The sequence below is a fragment of the Symphalangus syndactylus genome, chromosome 6 (assembly GCF_028878055.3).
Source record: "Symphalangus syndactylus isolate Jambi chromosome 6, NHGRI_mSymSyn1-v2.1_pri, whole genome shotgun sequence".
NCBI classification, from domain to species: Eukaryota; Metazoa; Chordata; class Mammalia; order Primates; family Hylobatidae; genus Symphalangus; species Symphalangus syndactylus.
In genome coordinates, this window is record NC_072428.2 from 75,073,822 (window position 1) to 75,096,406 (window position 22,585).

The 22,585-nt window shown below is 41.2% G+C and overlaps 2 pseudogenes; one reads left to right on the top strand and one right to left on the bottom strand.

The window, feature by feature from the left end:
- Window positions 1–2,546: 2,546 nt before the first annotated feature.
- LOC129485364 (tripartite motif-containing protein 43-like) lies at window positions 2,547–11,652 on the top strand (annotated as a pseudogene).
- Window positions 11,653–15,386: 3,734 nt separating this feature from the next.
- On the bottom strand, window positions 15,387–18,946 carry LOC129485365 (cell adhesion molecule-related/down-regulated by oncogenes-like; annotated as a pseudogene).
- Between the last annotated feature and the right edge of the window lie 3,639 nt (window positions 18,947–22,585).

The following is a 22,585-nucleotide window of genomic DNA, read 5'->3' on the forward strand; positions in this document are numbered from 1 at the left end:
TGCTGAGAAGCCCTTGAAAGCCTTCATCTGGAGCATGAGGAGCAGGAGAAATGTCCCTTCTGGAGTGGAGGCTGACAGTGTTTTTAGATTAAATTCTTACATTACAACAAAAGTGAATCGCCTGGGCACGGTGGCTCATGCCTGTAAACCCAGCCCTTTACAAACCACTCTACTAAAAATGCAAAAAAAAAAAAAAAATTGGCCAGCCATGGCGGTGGGCACCTGTAATCCCAGCTACTTGGGAGGCTGAGGCAGGAGAATTGCTTGAAACTGGGAGGCAGAGGTTGCAGTGAGTCGAGATCACTTCACTGCACTCCAGCCTAGGCAAGGCAATAGAGCAAGACTCCATCCAAAAAAAAAAAAAAAAAACTTCTGTTTTGAAAAGACTTAATCATCATCTGTCTTAACACACCCCTATGCCCCCAGAAATGCAGTCAGTTGAAAGAAAGGGGTTGGTCTTCAGAGATTTATAAACGGACACTTCAAGAGCAAAGCTCATTCTTCTCCAGAACCCACAGAGTGGCTTTGCAACTGGCCTTGGAGACTTCCAAAAGCTACCAGCACTGCACGGTGAGGCTCTGATCACTGAACTGAATTCATCTTATTTGACAGCAGGCTTTGGTGAGAACATAGATATTTTTCTGAGGTAAGTAAACAATTTCCAGAGTAGGAGCTACTATTAGGTTACAAACCAAAACAAGCAAAATTTGGGGACTTTAATTTATCTGCAAACTTAGATTTTTTTTAGATGAAATGATCTCATTTTCTGAGTTTTAAAAACGGCTCCATTTCTTTTTTAAAATTATTCTAAACATAATCCGTAGGTTTACAAGCTCCATTTACTTAACCTATTTACAATTAACATTTTCGTCATCTGTCTTGCTACATGTTCCTCAAATTAAGGTTATGATTAACTTTTTACTTAATGTATTTCTAAGTTATTTGTATAGATTGTAAGCGTTTTGCAATAGTTTCCAAATATCTAGTAATTTTTTAATCCCTGTGGGTTCTATAAATGGCTCATGGGTGTTGTAATTTATGTGTATAAGTGTGTTACATTCTGTTGTACTAGTGGTAATGTGCCTGTGTTACAATGTATGGCTACATATAGGTAGAGAGTGCATTGCATGATTCGGGCAAACATTTTTTCTAAAAAATGGTAAAAGTCTCTTCACAAACTTCAGTCTGTCAAAGAAAGCAAGAAATGAGTATTTCTGCAGAAAAGTCTCACCGGCAACCATGCAGAAATGTCAGAAATAGAAGGATCATATATTTATACAGTGTAGAAACCAGGATTTAGGTTTTTCATTTCTTTGTTTCTTTGTTTGCTTTAGACACGGCCACCCAGGCTGGAGTGCAGTGGTGGAAATGAGACTCACTATTGCCTCTACTTCTCACTTCAAGCAATCCTTCAGCCTCATCTCCCAAAGTAGCTGGGACTACAGGCATGGGCCCTCATGTTCCGCTATTATACACACATATATATTTATAGACATAGGCCGACCTAGACATTTTGCCATGTCGCCAGTCTAGAACTCCTGAGCTCAAAACACCCCGCCTGACTTGGCCTCCCAAAATACTGTGATTACAGGCTTGAGCCACCTTGCCTGGCCTAGGTTTTTTTTTTCCCTCTTTTTTTTTTTTTTTTTCAAAACATACATTTAAAACTCTGACTTACTGTCTAGTGCCTATTATTATTGCATAATACTTACTCGTTTTAGGACTGCGTGAAAGAGTAATGATAATGCGCCCAAAGAGCTTAGAAAATATTTCTATCCTTTGTGTACTCTCCTACAGTTTATCAATCTTTTGTAATTCTAATTACGTGTCTTTTAAAAATGTTGTAATATTATCCAGTATATCCCCAAATTAACAGACAGTCCAGGAACAGTAAACACGCCAGAAAGTTTCTTTGATTGAATTAACATAGCAGCCTAGAAAAGCAATGATTGTTTGTTTTACCTTGGAGAAGTGCCTTTACCTCGATTTGTCTGTTTTATCTTGGAGAGTAAAGGCTAGCTTTTTCTGATTGGGGTCTAAGTATGAGTTCTGCTCTAACATTTTCAAGCGGGGTCCTTCTGGAAAAGTCACGATGGATGGTTGTTACAGTTAAATGAAAAAGTGAGAGTAGAAGAGCTTAGTTAGCTTGCCTTCTCTAAACCAATCACTGGCAATTAAGAGTGTTACTGATTCTCAGATCATTCAAGACTCAATCCTTGAGTTTACAGGTTGATGAAACCTGTGAAGCCCAAGCAATTTTGTGGACACTAACCCCTCAAAAAATCCGACATTCTTCTATGCAAGAAAATAGAGTTTGGAAAGCTGGCCGTGTGTTGATTGGAGAACAGTCACGTTTTCCTAGAGAGGTCGATATCTCTTAGTGCCTTGGTTTTCTGTTTTTCCTATCTCTGTCGTTGCAAATTAAAGCCTATTCTTCTCTAGAAAGAAAAGATATTATTCAATCGCAACCTGATTCAAACTTTGCTTGGACCTTTGTCTCTCCAGGGTAGAAGATTAAATTCTTGTGGTTTTCTTACCTTAGGAAAATGGACTCAGACTTCTCACATGCCTTCCAGAAGGAACTCACCTGTGTCATCTGCCTGAACTACCTGGTAGACCCTGTCACCGTCTGCTGTGGGCACAGCTTCTGTAGGCCCTGTCTCTGCCTTTCCTGGGAAGAAGCCTGAAGTCCTGCCAACTGCCCTGCATGCAGGGAACCATCACAGAACAAGGACTTCAAAACCAATATTCTCCTGAAGAACTTAGTGACCGTTGTGAGAAAAGCCAGTCTCTGGCAATTCCGGAGCTCTGAGAAACAAATATGTGCGACCACACGGAAACAAAGAAGATGTTCTCTGACATGGACAAGAGTCTGCTCTGTTTGCTGTGCTCCAACTCTCAGGAGCACGGGGCTCACAAACACTATCCCACTGAAGGGGCAGCTGAGGAACACCAGGTAACAGATAGCTCTGCGATCACTTGAATGCTGGAAGGTGGCAGAGTTAAAGAGATTAGAAGGACGATGATAATCATCATGGTGATTACTCCATTCTTTACTGAGTGCCAGGTGCTGTTCTAGGTACCAACGATGAAATTTTGAATAAAATATGCAACTCTACCTTCCTTCATGAAGCTTGGACCCAAACAGAGCGTGAACAAGTAAATGTCATTATTATTGAGTCTACACTTCAATGCTAAAGACATTGAAAAGTCACCAAAACTACTAGCGCAAAGAAAGGTATTTTGGAAATATATTTAATATTATTGGACAAACGAGTATGGGACTAGCACACTACAAAATCTGGGGGCTAGCATAGTGGGTTCTGAAGCAGGATGTTTCCCTGAACATTAGCCAAGTTACAGGAAATCTTCACATTTCAGTTCCCTAAACTGTTCTGCTTTCTGAATCCTCAAACTGAAAAATATCCATTGAGGATGAGCAGTGAAAAATTTGTTTTTGTTTCCCCTTTCTAATGTATTTATGTATTATATCCGTTGCTTGCGTATACCACTCAGAGTGTGGAATTTATGGTGTTTCATTTTCTGTTGTTCAACCTAGTAATTCTTTTGCAGGAGAAGCTCTTAAAGCAAATGAGGATTTTATGGAAAAAGATTCAAGAAAATCAGAGAAATCTAAATGAGGAGAGAAGAACAGCCTTCCTCTGGAGGGTAAGTATGAGACCATGTGTCCTCACGACCAGCTTGAGACAGGCATGCTGAGAGCATTTATATTAGCAACTTGAGTTGAAATTTTCATATACCAGATTTTGTCATGTGTTTATTCATAGGCTGGAAAACAACCAGACTGTTCAATATAGCAATTGTGCAGGTTTTCTGTAAAAGCTTTCAGATAAATAAAAATAGATATAAATTCTGAAGGACAAGTAGGTGCTTAAAATTAGTAAGTATTTCAGGCAGAGATTTCTGTATAAATGAATTATGTAATATTGATTAAATAGTATATAATTGAGGAATAAAGGCATTTAATGGTGAATATGATGTTATCCAGGGGCAAAAAAGCAGGTGGGATCAGTAATTTAAGAAAAGTGCCTGTGCTGGTTAAATCTGACAGCAAGGGGCCCAGATGATGCCAGGTCAAGTAGGAGAAAATGTAACACGATGAAAAGCTGAGGAGAAGGGACAACAAATGACCGGGGGAGTGTGAGAATAAATATGTCAATATTGAGAGGAGAAACACAATGGAATGGAGATTCATGTTCTCAGAATGGCAGGGCAATTCAGAGCCTGTGGCTTTTGAGGGAAGAAAGGTGGGAGACAGAAAAGAAGTAGTCGGTTTGAGAGATGGGGGTTAAAGTTTTTACTAAGATCCTTTCCGTGTGATGGCTTCTGATCCTGATTATAATACACTAACAGCATCTCTACTTAGAGTGATTGTTTGGGCTGTGAAGTACAAAGGTTTGAGACTACAAACTAAGTGAATAACAAAGATTATATATATTATTGATGACAATTTAACAATCAATCATAAATTTTAGTTGTTTTCTAATGGTATTTCAGATTTAAAAGGACATATATTTAAACATTTAAATCAAAAGGGCTTTTTTGCAGGTGTTCGAGAATTGATGAATTACATAAATTTTGAAGGAAGGTCTTGCTTAACTCATCATCCTGTTTGTAAAGGGTGGAAAATAAAAGAAGGAATGAGGAGGATGAATTTGTGGGTTCTGTGAGGTGGAAGTAGACCTAAGCATTTAGCCTACAAAATCCATGTCCCTACAGATTGATGTGGTTTTATGGGCACAGATGATCAGGAATTAGTATAGGAAGCTGCATCCAGTTCTCCATAAAGGAGAAAAACAACGTTTAGAGAGACTGAACGAGGAATACCAAGAGAATTTTCAGCAACTCCAGAGAAGTTGGATCAACATGGATCAAGAGTAAACACTTGAAAGAAATGTATCAGGAACTAATGGAAATGTGTCATAAACCAGATGTGGAATTGCTCCAAGTAAGAACCGAAAGAAAGCTTTATGGAATTGTGCAACTAGATTTCCATAGAACGTTTTCTACCACAAGCTTCCTCCTCCAGCACATTTCATTCGAACTCTGGAAGAAAAAAAATCATGTGAAAATTCTATTTTTGTTTCCATAGGATAATACAAATAAATTAGGGAAAAACTAACATTCCCTTCTTCCTCCTTTTGGGAAGTCCTAGGTTTGAAATGTTCTTGATTTGAGCCACGTTACCCTTCGGGGACGAGCCCTGAAAAAGACCACATTGTAGACAGCTGCAGCAATGCGCAGTCACTACTCACACCTTTCTCTCTCACTCAAATTTAGGATCCTGAATTTATCAGAAATAGATTATGTCAATAGGTCTTACAAGTATAATAAGTGTTAGAGATGAGAATACATTTTAAAACTGTTGCAGTGATAGTATGTGGTAATTCTAAAGTCTTCGAAACCTAAAGAGCAGACCCTCAGAATAGCAACTTGTTTGTTTGTTTGTTTTGAGACGGAGTCTTCTGTCATCCAAGCTGAAGTCCAGTGGCCCAATCTCAGCTCACTGAAACTTCTGCCTCCCTGATTCAAGTAATTCTCCTTCCTCAGCCTCCCTAGTATCTGAGAATAAAGGTGTGCACCACCGCACACAGCTAATTTTTTTGTATTTTTAGTAGAGATGGGTATTTGCCATGTTGTCCGGGCTAGTCTGGAACTCCTGACCTAAGATGATCCATCCACCTTGGCCTCCCAAAGTGCTGGGATTACAGGTGTGAGCCACCTCACAAAACAGGAATAACAACTTTCTAAAAAAGTCATTTTTTTTCTCTCTCTCTCTCTCTCTTTACAGGATTTGGGAGACATGATGGCAAGGTATGTTATTGGCCGTCAGTGCAACCTGGAGCACAAGGCATGCAATGAAAAATATCAAGCTGTTTCCAACAAAGTGAAAACATAATTTACCAACACCACAATGTGTCAGTGTGATTGTGTGGGTGTGTGTGTGTACTCATGTGTTTGTGTTGTATGTTGAATGTTACCTATGCCTTTTATCAGACATTAACCTTTTCTTACTTTTCCAAGTAACTCAGGGGGTTATGTTTTGAAGAGTTCAATGCAGAAGTTGCTAGAATAACGATTGCCTCTTTTCACGATTCAGAATCATAATTAGAGATCATCTATTTGGTGGCAGATAGGGAGAGAGGCATTTATCTTTCAGTGGCAGTAGGTTAGAAATGGAGTGAAGAGTTAGAAAGATTCCCTAAGAGCCAGAAACCCATCCTAGGATTGTGGAGGTACATTACAATATCAGAAGTGGGTTTGAATGAAGCATTTTCTGTTGGAATCTATTTCTTAAACACAGACATCAGAAACTTAACCAACTCAACCTACTTCCTTGCAGGAGTGAGCCGTGCTGCTGCACGTGCCCCAGCCTGTGAATCCAGAGCTTCACTACAGGGCCCATCACTGGGCTGGTGGATAGGTTCAACCGCTTTCTAGGTGAGTGTCACCCTCTTGGTGGGATCCACATGCAATGCCTTCAATTCTGGTTTTCCATGGCAGCTTTCCCAGTGTAATGATTTTTCATCTAGAAGAAAATAGCCTGTGAATAAGTATTTATATTTATAGTTTCATTGTCATCAAACAGACAAAACTAAATAAAAGATGGTGGAATCAGCCATATAACAAATTTCTTAGAAAAGTAAAACTTGCAGAAGGGCCCTTTAGGATGTAGAACCATTCATGTATGGTTCAACCGTGATACAATTTCCTGTATACAATTATTACAGGAAGTATACAGAACTGAATTAATTCAGGACATTTCAATTTCAAATTCAGTGCAGTTAATGACTGATTTGAGTGACAGTGTTTTTTTAAATACATTTCAGGTGAAGTTTCATAGCATTTATAATTTTAATCATGTGCATTTTAATCAACTAAAGCATACATGAGTAACTTATATAACAATGCAAAAACTGAGAATCTGTGAACGATAGGAACGTGATTTGTTGGTTGATGAGGCCTTAGATAGAACTCCAGGATAGATCATAATAAATCCAGCAGGTAAAATATGTCTGTGCCTGAATCTGGCATGAAAGTCAGATAATTCTTGCAAGGAAGCTGCCCTTTTTAGAAGGCAGAGTCAGATTTTCTCTTTAAGTATGAATTGACTAGTTTAAGTGGCAGATTATAATATTTCTGGCAAAGTGATAACTTTTTTATTTGGGTCTAAGGATGGCTCCTCACCTCATCTCCTGTCCCAAGCCTCCTGATCTGCCCTGACAGAGAAGAGACAACGAAGGTTAATTTTATTGCTATGGACTTGGCTGCAGTGCAATAGCTTCCAGGTTTTCAGTTGTTATGAAAGGTCGCTAACTAGACATAGACATGACCTTCCTCCCATTTATACTTATAGAGTTTATAGAAATTGCGATCATTGAAGTTTAGGCGTTTTCTCGTGCAGCTATCCTAACACCCTTTGATTCCAACATTTTTCCAGACACAAGTTTCTTTCTAATCTTGACCTGTGTTTTCTAGTGAGAATCTCTTTCTTATCTGAACATGAGAATTGATAAACTGCTTTTCACTGGAACATTCTCTTTTTTCCACCGTGGAAATTTCCTTCACATGGGAAGTAACCAATTACAATATCAGGCTGTTTGAGGATGTGAGAAGTTTGATGTTTAGACCAGAATCTTTGCATTCTGACAGATCTGACAATTTTGCTGCTTGGGGAGCCTGGGTCTTCTCCTCTGGCAAACACTACTGGGAGCTGGATGAGGGCAACTCTTGGGACTGGACTCTGGGAGTCTGTAAGGACTCCTCGATAACTAAGAATAGCACAATGGTTAAATCTAAGGACGTATTTCTTCTTTTATGTGCCTGCTGTCCTGACCCATATTTCCAGCGATACCCTGGCATACGTAGACACTATGTAAAGTGCACATCTATTAGAAGTTTGTAACACTATGTTTTCATGTGACTGTTTTCTTATTCCTGCAGTGGATATTTCCTGGGATAATAAAATAACCACTTGGTACATTCCCCTTGTTTGAAGTTCTGAGACAGCTACTCTTTGGTTCTGATGATCTCAACACTGCCCCAACTCCAACAAAATCTAAGTGTTTTCTTGATGGCGAGCCCTGCCATTCACTCTTGGAAGATATTACTGAGAGGTGGACGTTGGACACTGTTGGAACTGGGCTGTTAGATTTTGCAGTGATTCTTGGACAATGAGAAATGACATGCTGGTTAACTCCAAGAAAATTTTTCTACTTTTCTGTGTCAAGAAGTCTACCAGTGTCATCTCAAGACCTCTTCCCCACTATTATCTCAGTATACAGAAAGGCCTCTAGGCCAGATGGGGGTGTTTCTAGATGACGACTGTGGCATAGTAAGCTTTGTTAATGTGGCCAACGGTTTTCTCATCTGTAGCCTCTCGGTTCTTTCCCTTACCCTCTTACAACTTTGCTTTGCTTTGCTTTGCTTTGCTTTGCACTCAAAGAATCAGAGATAGGTCAGTAACATGACTAAAGGTATCAGAAACACCGACTTCTGAGAATGCTACTGACTACTTGACATTCTTTATCTTTTTCCATGAAACTTTGTACCATTTTTAAAAGTGTGGAGGTATGCATTTGTTTTGATTTTCATTAAACTACTCTCTCTTAGAATACTGCCCATGTCTTTTCTTTAATGCTGTATCTTTTCTTTGCCTTGATTTCCAAGCCAGCCCAGGTAAATGAATACCCGCGTGCGTTTATCCAAACTGATGGGTTAATGCAAGAGCACAGGTTTCTTCCCCCTGAACTGGAATTTTTTTTTCTCTGTTCCACATCTGCTAAGTCCCATTTCATCAAGTGTAAGTTCCAACATTTCTTCAGGGAATTCTTTCTTTAGCTCCCGGACTAGATTAGGCTTTGTTTTAAAGACTCAGAAAACCTTATACTCTTCTTTGTAAAACTCACAGTGTAATAGTAGGCATCTTTTCTGCTTCTCAGATTACAAGAAAAGGATTGTGTTTGTACTACACACAGGTATATTCCAAGAAAGTACACAATGCTTAAAATTCAACTGATATTCATTATCTGTTTGAATAAAAGAATAAATGCACAAAATAATTGATAAAAACATATGATACAACTGTTTAAAAGCTACCAAATTTACCCCTGTATTCCTTTTCATTTTGGCTACTGAATGTAACCAAAATCAACAGGGATATTGAGAAATATTATTTAATAAAGTTATAAATTGGACTGCTTATCCAATTGACAGGCTCAGTCAATTTTCGTTAGCTCAGGAACAAACTATCGATGGACACAGATCTTAAGAGAGTGACAATGATACAGATAAAAAGACTGAAAACCTGTAAGGTTTTAGTAATTTCACCGATGGCATCCTACAGACAGTTACCTGGGAACATGTCATTACCAGAATAGAAAGTAAGACTCGCTTTTTGCTTCAGAAAATACAGAATACTCAGAAGCCTCATTACATTTTAAGAAAACTGCAAATTTATTTAGGTCTTTGAAGTTTTTAAAATACATGTGCAGTAAAATATCCTTATTATCAGAAATACCTATATTTTGATCGTGTTAATTTTGTATGAAGACTTTCCTTAAGTATCGACTGGAAGTTGGTTCCAGGACTCCCCACAGATACCAAAATCCTTAGATGCTAATAATCCTCAGTTGTCCTTACAAAACATGAGGAACTATTTGCATGTAGCCTAAGTACATCCTCCTATGTACTTTAATTATCTCTAGATTACTTAAAATACTTAATGCAATGTAAATGCTATGTTAGTAGTTGTTACACTGTATTATTTAGGGAATAATGATGAGCAAAAAAAGTCTGCACATGTTCTATGAAAAGGTAATCATTCCATTTTTTTCCTGAAATTTTTTAATCCATGATGAGTTGAATCCATGGGTGCAGAACCCATTCATAGGGAGGTACAACTGTATATCAAATATCATATTTAATTGTGTATTTTCTAGCATTTAACCTAATTACTGGCAATATGGCACACAACAAACATATCAAGAGTTTCTGATATGTGTTTTTTGAATTTATTTAAAGCAATCTAGGAATGCCTCCTTTGATGAGGATTGCTGAGAACAAAGTCTAAAAAAGGCCAACACAATTTATAAAGAGTATCTCTGATCCAAAAGTTTAATGACAGATGGGTTGTGTAATGGGTTATTTCAATGATAGTAGTAATGCAAACATACAATTCTGTAGTCGTTTATGTTTTAACAGCATTATACTGTTTTAACCATCCTCATCTTGTATATAATCTCATTGTATATTAGAATACTACTATTAGAGCAATAAAGAAGAATGGATAAATACGGTCAGCTTTTTGCTTTTGTTTTGTTTTGTTTTTGAGACAGGCTCTCACTCTGTTGCCCAGGTTGGAGTGTACTGGTGAGATAACGGCTCACTGCAGCTTCAACCTCCCCAGATCAAGCAATCCTCCAACTTCAGCCTCCCAAATAGCTGGACTATTGGCTGAACTGCCATGCCTGAGTAATTTTGTTCTTGCTGTTGCTGGAGAGAGAGGGTCTCACCCAGTTGCCCAGGCTTCTCTCAAGCTCCTAGCTCAAGTCATCCTCCCACCTCAGCCTCTAACAGTGCTGGGACTGTAAGCATAAGCCACTAGGCGAGGCCTAAATACAGCCAATTCAACTGAAGTTTAAATTATTTGTGTTTCACTCTCTTTCATTATAAGAAAAATCTGTGTCTTAAAATGTGTTCTTGAACATGAATTACTTTATGATTGCCCCTTCATAAGAATAAGAAGTTCTTAATGTTTAAGAATAATTCACAAAAATATGAAAATTCCTTCATAAACAATGACTTGAATTAATAGAAGGAATACTAGATACAGGCAGTGGATAATCAAATTTTAAATGAATTATCTTATTCTGTCCTACAATTGTAAGAGAAAGTGATCCTCCCACCTCAGCCTCTCAAAGTACTGGGAATTGTAGGTGTGAGCAACCATGCCTGGCATAAATATGACCAATAATTTAAACTTCAGTTTAATTGGCTGTTCTAATAAGTTTATGAGAGAAATATGTTTCTCTTATAGTTGTGAGGACTGGATGGGATAATGCACATACAACCTCCAATGATAGGGTAGAATCTCCACCCCGAACAGCAGGTCTAGGGTTGCTATGCCCAAGTTTCCCACTGGCTGTATCTTCCATCCCTCAAGGGATAGGACAAAACACCGGGAGACACCATCCCCCTACCTACTCCAGCACAGACTTGTAGAGCGTGTGTGAGTGCTAGAGAAGCCACTGTCAACTCCTTTGCAGTGATGCAGAGATTCATCTAGGAGGACTGACAGGCCGTAAAAACTGAGAGTTTTGCTCAATGCCTCACATTAATGATTGATTTTGAGTCAGTCATGAAAAGGTACATTCCCAAGGGCATCGTCAAAAACAATGGAGACCTCAGTTAGGAACATTAAAGAGGAGCTTGGAATCTTTAGCCTGCTTTGTACCAACAAATAAACTTCTGACAGCCAGCCAGAAGTTCACCAGAGAAAACCAGGCAAAGAGAAACCCAAGAAAAAGTGTCTTTGGATCACCAATTTCTGGAGATCTGGAAGGCTGTGTATCTGTGCCAGCCTGCACCCGCTCAAGAGCAATCAAGGTGGAACGTGGACAAATTTATTAGCACTCCCCAAGCTAACCACTGATTCATCAATAAAGAGCTTTTAGCCCTACTGGCTGAAGAGCTAAAGCACAAATTCTGAGTGAACACTGGGTGAACAATAAATTCTTCTGTTCCAGGGAGTGATTCCTAGAAGCTAGACTTAAAAATAAAATCACATTCGTCTCCGGTGATCTGGAAGACTGACCATGCACTGTCGTAGCAGTAACCAGAGAGAGGATCTCTGAGCTGTTAGTCCACTGAATGTGGGACATAATTGTCAACTTCCTGATCTGTGAAAGCAGTCTCCAAACCACACACACATTAAATGGTAAAGGATAAAAATCTAACTAACTAGGAAGGCTTAGCCACAACTTTTGAAATACAGATTTAGGTAGAAATAGAGGTAAATAGATACGAATATTGCTGAGTTTCACGTTTAGCTGAATTCATAGTAAATATTTATCATTGTGAATATGTTCATCTCAGAAGCCAAAAGCATACCTACTCTCAGATGAAGGTTGTATATATATATATATATATATACATTTATATGTGTGTGCATGTATATAATATATATATATTTCAAAGCAATCATTCATATATATATTTTTCAATTAGTAAGCTTATTTTCCAAGCACTATTTTTCATATATTTTATATATATATATATATATATCTATATATATATATATATAGATATATATATATATAGATATATATATATATATAGTCCCAGCACTTTTAGAGTCTGAGGTGGGAGGATCACTTGAGCCAGGAGTTGGAGAGAAGCCTGGGCAACAAGGTGAGACCCTGTCTCTCCAACAATGGCAACAACAAAATTACTCAGCCATGTCAGTTCAGCCTGTATCCAGCTATTTGGGAGGCTGAGGTCGGAGGACTGCTTGATCTGGGGAGGTCGACACTGCAGTGAGGCGTGATCTTACCACTGCACTCCAACCTGGGCGACAGAGTGAGAACCTGTCTCAAAAACAAAACAAAACAAAACAAAACAAAACAAAACAAAAAGCTGACTGTATTTATCCATTCTTCCTTATTGCTCTAATAGCTGAATCCTAATATACAATGAGATTGTATACAACGTGAGGATGGTTAAAAGAGTATAATGCTATTAAAATATAAATGACTGTAGAATTGTATGTCTCCATTAACCTTGTCATTGGAATACGGATCCTGTCACCTTGGTAGTCAGCATAGTACCAAGTAGGTAGTTTTTAAATATTATATCATAATGATTTATTAATGTGGAGAAGATCAATCCAAAGACAGCTCCAATGTCCTTGTCACTCAGAGGCAGCAGTGGTCAGGAGTTCTGCTGACCAGGGCTTTAGGTGCCTGTTTAAAAGGAAGACATTCTGGAAAAAATTCAGGAAACTTCAGAAAATAAACAACAACAACGACAAACACCTTTCCTTCCAAAATAAGTATTTTCTGACACTCACACCTTCAGGCTGTTGCCCCTGTTGGAAGTGAGAGAATGACTAGTTTCTGGCAGTGTGACACCATGAGCATGCTCCTAGGCTAATGGAGCAGACGGAAGAGCTCCCTCCAAGAGAGGCTCCCTGCAGCCCTCCCCTTTTTTCTTCTGAAAATGTGGATCTTTCTTTTCAAGCCACGACTTCAAGTCTTATTTTGTTCCTACTCTTAGAAACAGTCAAAAAGAGCCCCATACCGGCCATTTTAGGAATCAATGTAATTTTAAAGCAGAGGGATACTAAAGCATTATTTGTCTCTCTGGCCTGGGTTCCTTTTCTGCATACTGCAATCATTCAACTACATCTTACACTCTACCATGTCCACGACACTGCTTATGACTAGTGACTAGAAGACTGAACATCACTTGTGCCCACGTGCAGATAGAGAGAATGTTGTCTGGTCACATCACCACTTTAGTGGAAGGCACTCTTTTAAAATTCATCAGTCAGGTCTGCTATTATAAACAACCGTAGTTGACTTCAAAGTGTTCTCAGAAAGTCTGATAATACACTATTGAAAGACGGTTTTCCATCTGAAAACCTGACTGCTGGCAACTTTCAATTGGCCGCTGCATTTCCTCTGCGCTGAAGCAGCCAAGAGATGGAATCAGTTGCATGAGGAGTTCTTACTGCCACTACAGTTGTTAGAAAATTTGGAATGATCCCTCTGCCCTCCAGGTGATTGAAAGCTATGCAAAACAAGGTTGTTTCTTACTGAGAGCAAGGAAGCAACGGGTAAGAAAACTTTTCAGGCATAAATAATATAAAAGGGCACACATTTTAAGACACATTCACATGACATTATACTGCAAAAAAAAAAAAAAATAAAGAATGATTTTCTCCGATTTGAATTAGGATCCTTCACACAGCTCACTCCCAGGCCTGTTTTGTGCAGTTGGTTACAGGCTTGAAGTCAGAAGATGACTGGTTGTTTGCACATCCTCCACTTTCCTGGGGCCGCTGGAGGACCCCTGATGGGCTGTCCAAAGGAATACCAGGCGGAGGCCATGTTGTCTTTTCAGCACCGTCCTCTGAGATAGGTGGCAAAATAAGAGGATACCAATGTAAATTGTTGCTGTCCGTTTCTGAATAGACACAGCTGTCTCCTCTGCTGAACTCTTCTGGATTTTCTGTGCGAACGCAGATGACATCGTTTCTATTATCCTGACAGCACTTTTTTCCTCCTCTGTAATAACACACTTTGTGGATGAACCAAAATCACCAAAAACTGCCACGGACACTGATACAGGGCCACTCAAAATAATACCAACGCTATTTTTGGCAAGGGATTGGTAGAAACTCAAAAGAGAGGAGTTAAGAGAAAGAATTGTCAAAGTTCTCTGATGAATCTTTATATGTTCCATGTTTCTATCCTACTATTTTCCATTATGCAACCATGAGCTATGAGTGGTCACAGGTTTGGCAGAACAATGTAGTTCTACAGGTCCACCACGTTTCTGGACGGTAGAGAGTGGCTCAGAAGTAAAATCAGGTGCCAAGTCCGAACTCATGGAAGAGCAGAGAGTCATGACAGTAACATACAGCAATGTCCATATGGGCCCAAGATTCACATGCAGAGCGCCAGATTACAGAAGCAGGCAAGGCAGGCTTCCAGAGCAAAACCCAGGCCTTGATTCACTTTCCAAGGTACTACAATTCAGGGTAATCAGACGCATTCCTTAACCTTGGCTCCTTTCTGTTTACTAAAGACTTTGATCAGTCTTCATGCTGTCCACAGGGAGTCTCCAAAAGTCAGAGTAACAGTTGGCTTACATCTTCAGTGTTTCAAGTCTGCAAGGTGTATATGATTGTGCTTCGGGGGGGAAAGCAGAGAAGCCACTTTCTGTACTTACAATGGAGTTCACTTCAGTGCTATAAACATCACCGCAGTCCCGCTTGTAATAAAGTCCAGACTAGCAATCTGCCTTTGGGTTGAGCTGTTCTCCTACAAGATAAGCTGTTAAGTCATGTCTTGATTTTAGATCTCTCGGCCGGGCGGGCTAAGTATCCAGAGTCACTGTGGGGCCACCGGCTGGGAAAGCCCCCCTCAGATCCTTCCCTCCGACGCCCGCGGCGGCTACTACGATGGCGGCTGCTATGGTGGCGGCTATGGCGGCAGCGGCTGTGATCCGAAGGGGTCCCTCCGCACACCACGCAGGGCAGAGGAGGGCGCGGTGTCTTGCAGGCCAGGATGCAGGCGCTGGGTAGGTCAGGCGGGCGCTGGGTCCTGGTTCTTCTGGCACCTTGACACTGGAGCCCGGCATCAGGGCTCAGTGTAGGGGACCTGGGGCGCGCCCCCGCGGCAGCGCTCCTCCAGGCGGAGGGGAGTGGACATGTAACACGGCGGGTTCAGGGCTGCCCAGAGCATGCCCTGTGAGAGACAAGCGAGTCCGGTTGTAGAGTCCGCCTCCAATAAGTAGTTTCTTAAGCCCATCCCTCTCCGTCCACTCACAAGTAGACCACAGAGTCTACTTTGCCCATACTGATGTCTCTCTGTATTCTATGCTTAGCTGCCAATTATAAGTGAGAACATACAGCATTTAATTTTCTGATCCCGCATTAATTTGCTTAGGATTACAACCTCCAGTGCCATTCCCATTGCTGTAAGAGAGTTGGTGTGCCCAGAGTAAAATCCTCCATTTAAGCTCCCATTCACAATTACACTGACCCCATTGAGAACCCTATGGTGAAGGTGGGAACAGCCACTGCTGAGACCGCCATGGCTCAGTAAACCCCCATGAACACTTCCATTTATTTCATTTGCTCCTGAGAGAGTGGTGTATTATTACATCATCTGTCCATTAATATCTCATCCTTGATAGAGGTATCCTGGAGCATCATATTTCTGTATGATATTCTGCTGGCGATTCTTCCACAGGCACGATTCAATGAAAACCATAAGAATGAGGCCCAAGACACCCAGCATACAGCCAAGGATCAGATATAACATGTCACTGCTTCTGTCAGGGCTGGTTGCTGGCCTCGCATTTCCTTCACTTCCTGAGGAATTCAGAGGGGTACTCAAGCCTTTCGGATACTCAGAAGCTCCAGGAGCACATTTCACTTTAGTCTCGCAGATCATCACATTGCTAAACTCACTTTCTTCTTCACTGAAGCGCTGCATTTTAATGCCATAGGAAGTTTCTGACAGCAGATGGCCAATCATGTGCCACTCCTTTGAACCTTCTGTAACATCCCTCTTATAAACATTGGTGTTGTCATTATCTGTGGGTCAGTAATAGACACAAAAGAATGGAAGTGTTGTTGTTACTTCGTGGAATGCATGTCCACATTAGCACAATCTGAGTAACGCTGACAGCCTCTGTGTATACAATGTGAGGTCCGTTATTGCACAGTTGGAAAAAAGTCTGGGGAACCCAGTCACCGGATAAGGATGAGACGCTGATCTCTGAAAACTCTCTTCATAATGGTTGATAGCAGTGACCCAAAATTTGTATGTTGAACCTGGTTCTATACTACAAACTTGCACAGAAATTTTGGAAGGAAGGATATGTTCAGCTGCCACCAGCCAGTCACTGGTCCTCATCCATTTATATTTGACCTTGAAGGCAGCGATTGAAGAATTCCCAATTGCCCAAGGAAATCAAGTGACATAGACCAACGTCTCTGATGCAGTGGAGATAATCAGGTGATCTGGTGCCTCTGGAGCGCCACTGTGCCTAGATGAATCTGTAAGCACCACTCCAAAATTGTTGTTTGCAGCTTCTGAAACAACAGGATACTTGGGGGTGCCTACGAGTTGAGAGGACGTCTGGGTGTTTTTTGATGATGCTGTCTTTTCTTTGCTGGTTCAGAAGGTAAGCATGGCAGGTGGGTTTTCACTTGCATCACTTCTTGCAACCATCAAGAGTTCATAAAGACCAGATGGCTCCAATTCAGCTAAATGAAGCTCACTTTCACTTCCTGGGATTCAAACCCTGTGCCAACTTCCCATCACATTAACTTCATAGTCCAGATTCTGATACTTCACAAAATAGGCATTGATGGGCAGTCCACTTTCCTTGCCTGCCCTCCACACCAGGTTGTATGTACTGGTATGGGGGTCTGTAGGGCTTCCATTTGGTGGGGACCTCAGGAACAGAGATACCACTAGCATTTTTCTCTGATGTTTCTAGAAACTGCACTGGGATGTACTTTCTCTGGAAATGAGCTGAATAATCCAGTTTCTGAACAATCTCTTATTTTTTTTCATTATTCTGGGTAGCAACAAAAAGTGTGACTATTTCTCCTTTTGTTTGTTTCAAAAAGAACAACCATGAGAGGTGCTTCTGCCTGCATGGTACCATGTTCATCTGTAGCTTCACAGATGTTTTTCTCCACATGCTCCCGCATCACAGCCTGAGTATGGAGAGGGCTCAAGCCAGCTTGGGACATGATGAAGTAGACAGGCTCTAGCTCCAAGATTCCAGGTCTTGGTAAGTTTGACTTTTGGGATTTAGATCTAAGGACTTAAGAGAGATGGCTGGTTATCAATCCATGGCGGTCATACCAACAAATGACCGGACCCAACAGCCTCGTGGCACTGAAGGACAGAGTAACAAAGTCTCCATCTACCACTTTTGTGCTTGCTGGTGTCAAAATTATAACTTGCTTGAATCCATTGCCTTTTTCTATTTCAAGTCTTCCAGTAGACTGCATAAATCCAATCTCATTATCTGCTAAACACTGGTGTAGCCTAGTACCTTGCATAATAACCCCACTGAATTTCCATCAATTTCCTGCAGTTCAATGTCTTGAGGAAGGATGATTAGGCCACGCATTATGAAACCAGTTATACTTGGCAGCTGGGCTCCTACAAGCATCAGAGATAAAGTGTTCTGTGGAAAATAGAGACACTGTCTGATCCTGTAGTCCCTTAGAGCAGGAGCGTGTTCAAGTACATTAACCATGGATGCCACATATTTTACATCTCCAGAGTTGTTTCGCACCATGCAGGAATCGTTTCCAGAGTCCACTGGGTCAATGCTATCTATGGCAAGATGAGAACACAGCCTTCTCCAGTTGCTTCCCGGGGCAATATCCTGCCTGTTCTTTAGCCAACACACTTGAGGAGCCAAGACCCCACTAAACACACACTCCAAAGGCACAGGGCTATGTGAATGAACAGCTAATACCTGTGAACGAGCAGGGGAAGAATGCCAAAATCATCTGAAGAAAGGTGACTCACAAGGAGCTTTTGGCCAATGGGTTCAACTTTTAATTCATGTGTGGCCGGATTATAAGCTGCACATTTATATGATCCCTTGTCCGCTAAGGATGCATTCAAAATCTAAAGATGTTCTTGTGGAGGGCTTAAGTAATTCTTTGTGGAATGTTTCAGCCTCTTCCCCTGGATTTTAGCGCACTCCTCAGCTTTGGGGTTACTCTCTGGTACCCTGCAGCCAATGAAACCAGCACCTTTATTATTTTGCTGTAATAAAATGCTTTGCGGATGAATCAAAATCACCAAGACCTGCTGTGGATACTGCTCCAGGGCCACTTACAACAACATGGACCTGTTGTTGAAAATGCATTGGTAGTAACTCGAAAGGAAGGAGTTAAGAGAAAAAACTGTCAAAGTACCCTGATGAATCTTAATATATTCCATGTTTTTGTTCTATTTTTTCCATTATGCCACCTTGAGATGTGAGTGGTCACAGGTTTAGCAGAACAATATAGTTCTACAGGTCCACTACGTTTCTGGATGGCAGAGGGTAGCTTAGATGTGAAATAAGGTGCCGCGTCTGAACTCCCAAAAGAGCAGAGAATCGTAAGAGTAACAGACGGTGGTGTCCATAAAGGGCCAAGATCTGGATGCAGAGCGCGAGATTACAGAAGCAGGCAGGACAGGCTTCCAGAGCAAAACCCAAGGCTTGGTTCATTTTCCAAAATACTGTAGTCCAGGCTAAGCAAACACATTCTTTAACCTTGACTCCTTCCTGCTTACTAAAGACTTCCATCAGGGACAGTCTTCATGCTGTCCACAGGGTGTCTCCCAAAATGAGAGTAACAGCTGGCTTATATCTTCAGTGATTCAAGTCTGCAAGGTGAATACACTTGTGCTTGGGAGGGAAAGCAGAGAAGCCACTTACTCTTCTTAGCCTGGAACTCACTTCAGTGCTAAAAGCACATCATAGCAGTTCTGCTTGCAATAAAGTCCAAACTAACAATCTGCCTTTGGGTTGAGCTTTTCTCTTACAAAATAAGCTGTTAAGTCATGCCTTGATTTTAGGTCTCTCCACGGGGCGGGCTAAGCATCTAGCGCTCCACGGGGCGGGCTAAGCATCTAGCGCTCCCGTGTGGCAGCCAGCTGGGAAAGCCACCCCTGTGTCATGCCCTCCGGTGTGAGGCAGCGGCTGTGGTGGCGGCTGTGATCTGAAGGGGCCCCTTCAGGCCCCGCATGGGGCAGAGGAGGGTGTGGTGCCTCCCACGCCAGGGAAGAAGCGCTGGTGGGGAGAGCGGGCAGCGACGTCCCAGGTCTCCTTGCACTGAGTGACCTCAACAGGGAACCAGGGCTCAGGGGAAGGTAACTGGGTTGGGGGTGGGGTGCGGAGTGACAGGACCCATCCCTGTGGCAATGCGACTCTGAATGGAGGCCTGCCTACAGGTAACCAGGTGGTCACAAGGCCCAACAGGAGCAGGAGAGGAGCAGGAGGAGGAGCGATCCCAGAGAGAGACAGGCAAGGCAGGCTGCAGAGACCGCCCCCAGTCGGTATTTTTTTAACCCGTCCTTCTCCCGCCACCCTCAAGTAGTCCACAGAGTCTATTTTTCCCATATTGATGTCTATGTGTGTTCAATATTTAGCTCCCCCATGTAAGTGAGAACATACAGCATTTGGCTTTCTATCCTGCGTGAATTTGCTTAGAATTAAGGCCTCCAGCTCCATCCACATTGTTGTAAAGGTTGTGATTTCATTCTTTTTATGGCTGTATAGTATTCCATGGTGTATATGTACCATATTTTATTTATACAGTCTACCATTGATGGACTCCTGGCTTGATTAGGTCTGTGCTATTTTGAATACTGCAGCCGTGAACATAGGAGGGTATGTGTCTTTTTGGTACAATGATGTATTTTCTTTTGAGTATATACTCAGTAATGAAATAATTGTATCAAAAGTAGCTCCGTGTTCAGTTCTTTGAGAGATCTCCAGACTGTTTTCCATAGTGGGTGCACTAATTTACATTTCTTGCTCTATGTTTAGTTCACAAAATTTCTACTAGACTCAGCTCAGGGCTGCGGCCCTGACTGCAGCAGGTGCTGGGGCTTCCCTAAGTCGATACTGTGCACAGGTAAAGAGAGTGCTCAGATCCCAGGGTTGTGAGAAGAGAAGCAGAGGAAGGAGTTAAGGAGAGGGCCACATTTGGATGCCCTGAGGAGGGATGACAGGCAGATGTAAGGAAGGTGGTACTGTGCTAGTCACTGGTGACATCCTCCTAGTTCCAAAATCTCCTGGAAGGCAGGAAGCCTCACAATTCCCAAGCATGCTGCAGTTCTGGAGGGCACAGGGCTACTATTCTTCCCAGCGTGACCCTCTTTTCTCCCAACAAACATGGGACTCTGAAGCCAGGAGTCAGAATGAATTATCTTCCACCCACACAACGCTTAAACCTTCGATTTATGATTGAGTTACACACACACACATGCGCAGGCACACACAGGCATCCGTCTCTGTAATAAAACGTCCTTAGCTAATGCTAGACAGATCTGTGATCTGTGATTATCTCTACCCTTTTGGGCAACAAGAATAGTGAATTGATTGACAAAATTGATTGACTCCTGGAAAGTAGTGTAAAAATGTAATATACATGTAACACACATGGTGTACTCCCCCTGTGACATTAGCAGCAACATTCCCCTAGAATATTACAGATAATATCAGAGGGGAGGTACAGCCATAACGTACATAGCTTGTAAAATTAGGAGCAGCATCTCCCTAAGATATTATGAATAATATCACAGAATGTGTACACACATGGCTTATACCCCATGTGATGTCAGGAGTTACATCCTTCTAGTATGTTAGGAATAATACCACAAAGGTGTTCACACATGGATAACAGCGTATGTAATATTAAGATTAACATGCCTCGAAAATATTACAAATAACGTCACAGGGGGTGTGCACACATAACGTACATGCCCTGTGACATTAGGAGTACATTTCCCTGACACATTACGAGTAATATCAGAGAGTGTACACCTTCTGTGACATTTGGAGTAATGTCCCCTGGATAGTACAAATAATATCACAGGGTGTACATCCCCTGTGACCTGAGGAGTAACATCTCTCTTGGATAATGCAAATAATATCACAAAATATACAGCGCCTGTGGCATTAGGAGTAACATCCACCTAGGATGTTAGGAATAACATCACAGGAAGTATACCCCGTGTGACAGTAGGAGTAACCTCCCCCAAGGATATAATGAACAAATACAGAGGATGTACACGTATTGTGACATTAGCAGTAACATCCATTAAGGATATTATGAAAATTGTCACATTGTGAACACCCCCTGTGATATTAGGAGTAACATCCCCCTACAGTATTGGGAACAATATCACACGGTGTACATTCCCTGTGACTTTCGAGGTAACATTTCTTTAGGATATTATGAATAATATTACAAGATGTACAGCCCCTGTGATATTAGGAGTAACATTTCCATAAAATATTATGAATAATATCCCTGTGTGTACACCACGGGTGACATTAGGAGTAACAGCCCCCAAAACTATTAGGAATAACTTCACAGGGTGTACACCCTCTGTGACATTAGGAGTATCATCTTTCTAAAATATTACGAATAATATCGCAAAAGGTACACCCCCTGTGACATTAGAAGTAACATCCACCTAGGATATTATGAATAATATCACAGGGAGCACACCCCCTGTGACATAAGAAGTAACATCACCCGAGGATATAAGAAATAATATCAGATTGTGTACACGCATGGTGACATCAGTAGTAACATCCTTTTAGGATATTACGAATATTATCAGAGTGTGAACACCTTCTGTGACATTAGGAGTAACATCACCCCACAGTATTGGGAATAATACCACACGGTATACACCGCCTGTGACATTAGTGGTAACATTTCTTTAGGACATTACAAATAATATGACAGAGTGTACAGCCCCTGTGATATTAGGAGTGACATACCCAAAAAACCTTACAAATAATATCACTGTTTGTACACCCCGTGTGACATTAGGAGTAACATCCCCCGAAACTATTATGAATAACTTCACAGATTGTACACCCTCTGTGATATTAGGAGTTAACCTCTTCCTAGAATGTGAACGATAACATCACAGGATGTACACCCCCTTGACATGAGGAGTAACATCACTCTAGGATATGACGAATAATATAACAAAGTGCACACAATCTGTATGGTAGGAGTAACATCCCCCTGGGATACTAGGAATCACAGCACAGAAAGCACAAC